The following is an 11044-nucleotide window of genomic DNA, read 5'->3' as shown; positions in this document are numbered from 1 at the left end:
TGGTCATCCCTCCTCCTGATGCAGATGCATAAAGTTTGAGCCCACAAGTTTATCAGATCAAAGAGATCATGCTTGGGAGGCCCACATTGGATATGACCAGATTCATGGTGACCATGGGAATAAAGGAAGTTTTCATAAGCATGGACTAGGAAGGAGCCAAACTTAGGACACTTCGAAGGCAAAATGAAATCCTGAGAGGATATTTAGTCAAAGTTGATTGTCCCCTAGACCCTGATCACCCTGAGGAGACCCTAAATGATGTACTCATAGAAGGGAGGGGTGTGCATCTGGACCCATTTTTGAAAGCCTGACAGTATTGGTGGGAAAGTTTTGAAGAAAAGGGTTCACTAGTACATTTGGGCTCATTTTTTGACCTTTATTGGTCTAAATTTTGACCTAGTTTTTGAGCAAACTTTGACCAAATTTGACCAACCCATTGGTGAAAAAATTTCTCGTCAAAATTTTGACCAAAACCTAGTTGGTCAAAATTTGGTCAAAATTTTAACCAATGGGTTGGGCAAAAATTATATGTTGTCATGGTGCAATTTGCACCCAGATGTTGGTCAAAATTTTGAGCAACACCTATCAATTTTTGTCCATCATTGGTCAAAATTTTGACCAATGTTGTGCAGAGCATTGGTCAAAATTTTGACCAATTCTTGTGGAAAACTACATAGTATTGGTCAAAATTATGACCAATGCTTGGTAGAAAACCTTCACTCATTGGTCAAAATTTTGACCAATGCTTGGTCAAATATTTTTAAAAATAAATCAGCAGTTATGAGATGATCAATCAAGAGGAAATAGTTGAGAGGTTAAAGTGACAAAATTTTCAAATGATCATATGAAATGAAATGGGCGTGCGAGTAGAAGGAAACTAGAAAGACATTGTGTATAGATGAAGGCATGAAATGGATGGTTTTGGAGCAGTTAGCATAGACACTCAACATTTAGTACATATCATCATTCAAGATCAAATGGGTGTGTGGGATTATACACACAGTGAACAATAAAGGAGGGAATTTAACTGCTCACATAGGAAGGGTTCAATTTCCTCCTTTATTGTTCACTGTGCGTATAATACCACACACCCATTTGATCTCGAATGATGATATGTACTGAATGCTGAGTGCTCCAAAACCATCCATTTCATGCCTTCATCTATACAGAATGTCTTTCTACTTTCATTCTACTCACATGCCCATTTCATTTCACATGATCATCTAAAAATTGTGTCACTCTAAGCTCTCAACTGTTTCCTCTTGATTGATCATCTCATAACTGTTGAATGAGAGCTTTGCGATAAGCTATAGGAATCCATCAAAGCATAAAGGATTTTGTTAGGCAGTGTAGATGAAGTAGTAGCATTTTCCTTGGGAGACATGCTTGCAAAATGGAAGCATAGATAAGTCATGTGAACTGTTTGATAGGATGCCTAGACGTAATGTAGTCATCAAAAGCCATGGTTTTTGGATATGCACAAAATAGATATATTGAGAGAATATATTTGTTTACGTTGCAACTGCCTTGGTAGACATGCATGCAAAATGTGGAATCATAGGTAAGGCATTTGAACTATTTTATTGACTGCCTCCATGAAATGTCATCTAATGGAAAGCCAATATTTTAGGATATGCATATTGTCCCAGTAAGAACCAACAGCAATATCACATTCAAAAATCCAAGAAAATCCATAATGCATACTAGTTCTATTTTACTTTCAGGGGTACAAAATTGAAAATCCTTATATAAAAGGAAAACTATTTTAGATATGATTATATATCTATTGAAGCATTGAGAATTTGGCATATTGTATAACCCAAGGCAAGGATATACAAAATTCTAATTTTCATCTTCCATCAAAGCCCCGCCTAAAAACTATGATGTTAGAAAATTGATTGTACACAACCTAAGTAGGTGAGTTAAAACCTAGGTTATAGGTTAGAATAGTTCTTAAAGGAAGCAAAAGAATTTTCCAAAAAACCTTTGGTATATATCCTTTACTTCTTGTTGGTAATGTCTGCACCAATTAGCATGATTGATGACATTTGGAAAAGGCTTATGCTGCATTAAACGAATGAGCATCCAGGGGTAATGCTAGTTGAAGCAAGAACACCTTGTGAGTGATAGGCTCCATGTAAAAATTTCACTAGGTTTACTTAGCCTAATTGTATATGTAATCTAAATAATAATATTAGAATAATATCAATAGGACTTGGATATTTACTTCATACACAAGACAAAATATGTACAATTTGATTAATGCAAGTTATAAGAGAGTTGTGAGATTTTTTCAATAAATGCTCCAATTAAAAATATCCCGCTTAGTTAATTTGACATATCTCTTGTACAAATTGACTTTGGGGATATCATTTGTATTTCTAAAGTAGCGAGAGGAAATATTTTTCTTAATTTGTTTTTTAGAATACAACTAGGACCATGTTCCACAGAGAAGTACTGAGTGTTCCACTTAACTATCATGAGAAATCAAACTTGAACTAGTTCAATATCAATTCAAATAGCCTCATTTGCAAAAAATATTTGATAGTTATAATCAATTATAAAATAATGACCCCATAAGGAAATTAGAAGTGAAGAGTAGCTGTCAATCTTAATATGTTGTGGATAGCTAGTCTTTGATTGTTATTGCTAAAATCAAAAGGTGATAACTAACAATATATCAACTCACCCATGATTAACAAATAGAACAGGGATTGAGAAGATTAATGCAAGTATAGGGAGACCAGTGATATATTTCATGTCAATACCCCACTTGCAATATTTACTCATGTGACAAATATCTATAGCTATATACAATTGGCCTAACAAAATATCAACTATCAACTATTATATCAGACGTGGTGAAGGAAAACACTTTAGCTTAAGCTCTCTGCCAATCAGCAACAACATATTTAGCAAAGCAGTGCATAAGTTTTTAGATTAAAGCATTAGGAGAAATCAAACTTGAACTGTCCAAATCAATTATGCACATTCTTCAATTATAGAAAGAATGAATAGTTGTTATCTAGTATAAAATAATAACTTCACCTAGAAATAAAAAGTGAAGAGCAGATGTCTAACCAAGGTAAAAAGCTTTGTACTTCTCTTGATGCTATAACTATAAATGGTTCAAGATTAATATCTCCCAAAGTGAAAATTTATCCAATACCTACAAATAGCATTCACTATCAAGAAGATTAGAAATACCTCTTGCTCAACTTTTCTCTTTCCTACAAGATCAGCCTTATTTCCTACCAAAGCCATCACCAAGTTCAGGTTGCATGCAATAACAATTTTCTCTCTAGACTCAAAATGTAATTGATAAATATATGCCTTGAAAATAAAAACCTAAGTGGTAAAAAAAATATAATTGCAAAGAAGACTTCAAAAAATAAGAATGAAAGTTACAAACTTAAAGCCAATTAAGTGTCAAAATAGCTTGAATTCAATTTCCTTCACTAAGAATATTTTCAAATAAAAAAGTAGAAGATATCAAGCATCATTATACAAGCTTCCTTATGCAATAGTTTTAGCTAATCTCACCCTTCTCTACCTTAGACATATTGCAGACAACATCGTTGAGTGAAAGTTGCCTCCAAACTAACTAGAACTTGCAAAAACTAGAGATGGCTTAGAAGCTTGCTGAGAATATGATGGACACACTTACCTTGTCTTTGAAGTTCCTGTACCCATTTCTTTGCTCAAGTAAAGGAATCCTACAATACAAGAAGCTTTACTAAGAGCTCTACAAAAGTATTCAATATTAACTTTCATAAAAAGCTAAACATTCCTCCCAACAAGTAGAGCCTTTTAGGTTCTTATGATTCAAAATTTTCATGAAATTCTGAGCATAACAGACCTTAGACAAAAAATGCTTTCATCTAGATCAAAATTTGCAGTATTATTATCTATGATAGCCAGTACAAATTTGCAAAACAACATGAAATGCTGACATCAATGATATAGTAATATTTTCTCACAAACACCCATCCTATACCATAAAGAACCTGGGTTCTAAACTTAAACCCTCAACTCTGAATAAAGTTAAGAGCACCTTTTCAACAAAAGAGTGGTAGGCCATGGAAAGAAAAATGTAATCTACATGAAACAAGTTCAATCAACTAGTCCACATTTTATCTACCATGTGAGGGATAATTAAGATTTTATACATTCCAAGGATATTCAACAATATATAAGTTAATAAACCATTCTATAGTAATAGCATATATATGCATTTGATATAAGCAAAAGGTAAGAAATCTTGGATGTCTCACCTCAATTGGTGTCATCAATTCTAAAGGCTTCTCCCAAATAGACTACCTTGTCCTTTTATTGTAATAGTATCTACATGAAAATAGAAATCTTAAGTTCACTGATATGACCCACAGATATCTAAAACATGGATGAAAAGAATTGAACTTGAACCTATAAAGGAATACTGCATATAGAATAAGCCGACAAGGATGGCTAAAAAAAAACATCCCTCATTGTTAAAAATGACTATCAAAACCTTAGAACAACACTTTGTGCCTTTTCTAAAAGGTCAAATAAATAGATATGTAAATAACTGCCAAACACATATCTCAAAATAAGACCATATCAAACCCAGCTTGACTCGGTAATGCTATTTATTAAAATAATAAAATCCAATGCAGTTCAAATGTATCAACTTAGTACCTTCTTCCATCTCTAACAGTATGCTCTTGCCACTTTGAAGAACTTTGTGAATTAGAATTCAAAAATTGTATAGGAGGCCCCTAAGGAAATCCAAAAAAACTATTAATTTCATAGTAATAACATTCCTTATGGCAAGCTGAAACTAATGACAAAAACCTTTTCACTACACCATGCCTAGTAAAATCTATGGGATGAAATCTTATAGAAGCAGAAGCTGCCTATTGGTTTGTATGTGCTTGTGGTACAACACTATTTTGATTTATAGATCCCCATTGCTGCACTCCAGAATTTACTAACAACATATGCTAAGGTTGCGAAGAATGTTGATAGGCTAGATTTGCATTGAATGAATTTGGCAGTTGTCCATATGGAGAGGATGTAGCAAACTAAAAAAAGATAAAAGGGAAATAAGCTTATCCATAGCATGCACACATAAACAACTACTTATGCAAACATTTTTTTATGAAAACTAGAAACAACTAAAAAATAATTGCAACATATGAAAATAAGTCTACCATATAGGATGATGATGGTGGCATTCCCATGCCCCCCAAACCTGGTGGAGGTGGCATATTCGTAGGCTATGATGATTGCTAAGATTGCTGGGACTGAGAAGGCCCAGTTACCATTGGCATTGGTTGCTGAAGATATGACATAGATGGTGCCTATGATGATGGCAGTGCCTAATGCTACTGCCTTGGGCATGGAGGCATGTACTGCATCTGTGGTGGGTATTCAATAGGCTATGGCTGGAGAGACATGTTTGGTGGTGGCATGCCTTATGCTATAGGCTGAAACTGTTGGCTACTTGGATTCATAAATTGTTGATTTGTCTGTGGAGCTACTCTTGGTCTAAACTTCTGTCAATCATTAGACTTCTTTATTAAAAACTTCAGGGAGAATAAATCCAAATGCTAATGTTTTTGTGCAAACTTCCAAATTAGAACTAAAAAAATAGTTATGATTAAAAATTTGTCATAGGTGAGACAACATACTTGGACTGGCATTAGAAGTCCAAAGTTCTGAGGCCCTGAAGATATCATACTAGGGGGTTGAGGTGGCTGACAAGAGATACAATTAGAGAGAATGGGGAGGACAAAGAAGCAAAGAAAGAACAAATAAATTTTAGATCATCAGATCTCTGTAAATTTTAAGGAATATTTATTTTAAAATTTTCACGAATGCTTACCAACGGTCCAAAAGATGGAGGGTTCCCTGCCATGTGAGCTTGAGGACTAGAAGGATGCCCATAGACTGATGGAGTAGTTAATGAGCTTGGCCCTAAAATTTTGATTAGATAATATTCTTGGAAATAGCTAAAATAGGACCTCATAAAAGGAACTAAATGCTTAAAACAAATTGTTGTAAAATATGTAATTATGTACATTGTCACAACTAACTGCTCAAACTCCACTAAACATCACCAAAACATTAGCAACATAGCACTGATAATAACAACATAACAAATCAAGACATGCCCCACACATCACTTCAAACTATTATGTTCCAAAGAAGAGGTGTGTGTGGTCAAATATTTTGGGTAGCCATGGCGAATAGAAAAATAAAGCACTGAGGAAATCAGAAACATCTCTATTTATGGTAAGCATGCTCTTCACAAGTGGATTTTGGCACCTTCTTCATTAATCATCAGGCTGGTTAGTTAACAAAATGACAATTGCGGGACTAAGAAACTAGGGTTGGATTAGACCAGATTTTAATCATATACATCTTCCTTCTATTAGACGCACTATCATTTTACCCTTATTCATATACCAATAACCTAGAAATGGCATCCTACCTAACATAGAAGTGGCAGTTACCATGTATCAAAAAGCAAATATCAATCTTAAAATCCACCAATTTAACAAGTGGGCAGGATGGACACAAATATCTCCCTAGTAGTAGACACTAGCCACAACACAACAAACTTTAGTTGAAAGACAACAATCCATCCTCTTGTTCATGCCCATGTTTCTAATTAAACTTCATTACAATGCAATAATGATAATAGTTATAACATGCATTCACAAATGATAAACTCACAAGCAACCAATACAAATTTAGGACATTAATAGTAATACATTCAAAACATATTGTTATTGATGATGGGACAAATGATCTCCCTCATCTGTAAGCCAAAATCAATTTAAAAAAAAACAATTACTCTTTCCATGAATGGATTCTAGAAGAAAAGACTACACTACAAGTAAATTTATCACCACTTGATCTAAAAAAAATGTTCAGTACCATTCCAATAGCCAAGAATATTGCAAACATTATCAATTTGAACAAAAAGCAGGTAAATATTAAAAATAAGTTAAAGTTGTCATAGTTTTTACTTTCTAGTAAAAAATACAATAGTTTTTACTGCACTCCTCTATCTAAGAAAAGGGGAGATTCAGAAAACTAAATTGATCCCTCTTTTAGGAGGGTTCCAAAGTAAATTCTCATTGGTTCAATTCTATCAAAAGCATGAACAATTAAAGATTTACTGTTGTAGCTTTATAATTACACTTTCCAAATTAAGCTAGCTATGCACAACATGTGCACCTTGAGAGTTTTGAATCAAGATGACATGTGCATCTTGCAAATTTTAAAAAGTGAAAGACTATAACTTACCTAAAGCAACATCTATTTCATCCATGACATAAAGCGGGGTAGGTTTGTAATAGTGAACTGCAAAAACCAAAGCTAATGAACTTAATGTCTGCAACAATGATAGAGCTTGGGTATAAGAATCTGGCAAAAGAGCTTACAAAATCATCAAATAGATCTAGGAGTACTTTATTCCTAAAGCATGGAAGTTATTTTATTCAAATTTTCATTAGAACCAGCTATACATAGTAGATATTGATCAATGGTTGACTAAATAGTAAATTGTATGCATTTCTTGGAGTCCTTGAAAACCAAGTAAAATGGTCTTTTCTAGCAACTATATTAATCAATAATCAGCATTGGCTACCGTTCATTAACACTTAGCTCAAACATATGACTCAATGGGACACTTGATATATACCTTTTCACCACAAGATCGGTTAGCAATATTTTTCCAACTCTTGTTGGGAGGCCGTACACTAAAAACAACACCTTTAGCAAAAGGGTCCAATGAGTTAACCAACTCCAACTTAGCATCACCACCCAAATTTATCATCTGCATATATTTTTTATTTCTTAACATTTTGTTATGTAAAGTATTCATAAATTTGACTTATTGATGATAAAACTAAAGTATTAACAGTTTCTGACTTGATACATTTCTTCAACTTTAAAGAAATAGTATTAAATCCAAGTACGAACTCGTCCAACCTAAACATTAGGCAATCTAAAAATTAAAAATGTATAAAGAAGTTCCTGACCTAGTTATACATGAGTACAAATTGAAGAGATTTTCTAGCCTAAGAATAATGACAATTAGAGTTTAGTGCATAAAATATCAATACTGATTGTATGACCAAAGTTCATCCTTGAAGTATCATGCATGTCCATGGTTGAATTTTGCAAGTCTTCAAGCACTCACCTTTTTTTCCATAGTTCATCATATTGTCTCTTTCGATCATCAAATTCCAAAGTTATGTTATTGAGTTCTTCAACCTGTTCTCTATATCAAGTAGCCTTCCTCTGATACCTGAGAGATTATAGAACTTAATAACATTTATGTACATCAAAATTTTTGAACGTCATAAGTAAATCAAAACTTACAATTTCTTTATTTATATTTTTCACTTGAACCAATAAATTGCATATGGAAAAATAGATGGTACAAGAATTTACTCTTATATGGAGTCCAAGCTTGGCTTTAACTCCTTTAATTGAGCCTACAATAAAGCTACTTTCTTGATTACTCTTTCAAGGGTACTTAAATCAAGCAATTGTTCATTTCCTAGTGTTGTTTGAAGAAAATTAATTAGGATCAATGCCTTCAATTCAAATTTTGCAAGGACAATAGCACCACAAAAATTTATCAGCATATCAGTGTTTATTAAGATATTGCTTCAAGTTCCAGTCCCCACATCAGAATAAAGCATACCACAGTTTGACAGCCATTCCAATCCCCACATTGGAAGAGTGCAACTCACAATTTGGCAGGCATGCATATGTAATAACATGCCCAAAACTAGGGCTTTTGCATGCCTAGAATTGGTCAGGGTCTAATAATGTTCCCATTTACCCATAAATCAATGAAAAAGGTAGATAAATGAGTTTAGATCTATTCACAAGGTTTGACCAGGTAAGGAGAAAGGAAACCCATTGCACAATATGCCATTCAAGTGTTGATAACAAAGGGTTCATTTACATGTTATGCTGATAACAAAGGGTTCATTTACATGTTCCTAGGAATTGGCCTAACCATTAGGTATTCTAACCCAAGAGAAACTCTAAGGGATGTACATTTTTATGATAATTTTTGAGAAGACCATGTAAGTTTCTAATCATATAAGTTTTGGGGAAGGTGGCTAGTTTAGGTTGTTTTGAAATGTTCAAACAAAACTAATCTAATGTTTGGATAAATTTATCAATGAACAAATTGAAATATCAGAAAAGTTGAAAATAATAGAATAGATGATAAAATAGTAAATACATACCATAAATCTTTCTTTCTATGCCGTGAAAATCTAGAATTGGATTGTGAGCTATTGATCACCATTTGACTGATGATGTTATTGGGCATTCCAACTCTCCTCTTGTTTGGAAATCCAAGTATCTCCTAATTTTGTTTACTTGCTTATAAATAATAGAAGTTATCAGTTATTCTCGAAATCATACCCTTAGATGCTACAAACACTTGCAAAAAGAAGAAAATAAAAGAAAAGAATTGAAGTGAATCATGTCGATTCCAAACACCAAATCAACATGTAAGATACTATGTATCCAAGTTTGAAGGCAATTCCAAATACCCATAATTCATCCTCAAGAAATGTAGAGTTCCAAGTGATGTGTTGATACTAGGCAGTACAGTTTGCAGAAATTCAAAGATATAAACAAAGTAAATACAAACTCCAAAATTCATGGATCTCAGATATTTAAAGAGTATTAATGAAAACAAATATAAGATTTTTTCCATTTTTAGTATTGGCAATAAACGCCTTTCAATGTGCAATTTATAGAAAAATTAACTAGTGAAAGATCCAAGCTTCCATTCTAAGATTTTTACATAATAGGTTGTTTTCTAGGTCCTGCAACCTCCAATATGGCATAGAATCCTTATATGGAAAAGGCATCCTATATTTATGTTTCATTAAACATCGTAACCTTCAAACTACCTAGTCAATTAAAGCCCCAAGGGCATATGACGTGAACTTACTATGCAATATCCTCATTGACATTTTTTCTCATTTGGCTATACAAACATATTGGTATAGACTCAACAACATCATCAAGAGTAGGGAAAGATCCAAGTGAAGAAATCGATGATCGTGCGGACAAAGAATTACTGGTGATGAATTTCATCAAGAACCTGAGTCAAACAAATCATTTGTTACTAGTATAGTAATTATAGAGAAAGACAGATTTCAACTCATGATTTGGATTGAAAAACAAAAATTTAAAATATTGATACAAACCTCAAACAAAGCTTCTGCCAACATTATAATTCTTGAGATGCTTGAAATGGTATTTGAATCTTCTGTCCCTCCAACATTTTGGCATGAGCAATGTGCACTTTGACTATGGCTAGGTAAATTACATGATCTTCATGGCCTACTAAATTCTCAGAATTGCTACTTACACATTGGAAAGCATGGACCTATAATTGAATAAAATGGAGGGAAAATATGAGTCCCAGCATCATCCACTCGTAATACAAAAAACCAAAAGACGAGCACAACTAACCTGAGATCTTGCTGACTGCCTCCGCTCGTCATGGTTCAACCCTCTACTTTCCATTATTCCATTACCATAATTAGAGGTTTCATCATTCATTTAGATCCTCTCATCCCAATGCCTCTAACTTGCACTCATAGATCTAAGAGTGTGAAGAAACTGATCATTTATAATAGTTGGTGGTGTCCCAATATACCTACTAGAGGAAGCTCTACTTAAGGCTTCCCAAAACCTTCTCCCATTGTGTATTCTTGCTTCCCTATCAATAGAATCTCCCCTGCTAAATGAGTCCTCAGATGATGTTGTCCTCCTAAGCACTCTATCACGGAGTTATCCAACACTGCATGTTCTTCTGAAATTTATATTACTTTCATAATGGTCAGGTGTCCCTCTTTTGTGAAAGTGTCTTGCATCTATTGATTCTACCAAAGTTGAATGATGAGTTGCAAAAAATGTAGTTTGATTAGAGACTGATGCACAATTATTGGTAAAAGTTGTGTTCCATTGTGAACCTCCATTGCTAGCACCTTGAACATTGGAAGATTCT

The 11044-nt window shown here is 33.7% G+C and overlaps 1 pseudogene; it reads right to left on the bottom strand.

Annotated features, from left to right (window-relative positions):
* Window positions 1-7285: 7285 nt before the first annotated feature.
* Window positions 7286-10538, bottom strand: LOC149567290 (structural maintenance of chromosomes protein 4-like; annotated as a pseudogene).
* Between the last annotated feature and the right edge of the window lie 506 nt (window positions 10539-11044).

This window comes from Cupressus sempervirens, chromosome 3 (genome assembly GCF_028749045.1).
Source record: "Cupressus sempervirens isolate cs-2001-9-10 chromosome 3, ASM2874904v1, whole genome shotgun sequence".
Classification (NCBI taxonomy): Eukaryota; Viridiplantae; Streptophyta; class Pinopsida; order Cupressales; family Cupressaceae; genus Cupressus; species Cupressus sempervirens.
The sequence above is the reverse complement of the archived record's forward strand: the minus strand, read 5'-3'. Positions and strand labels throughout refer to the sequence as shown.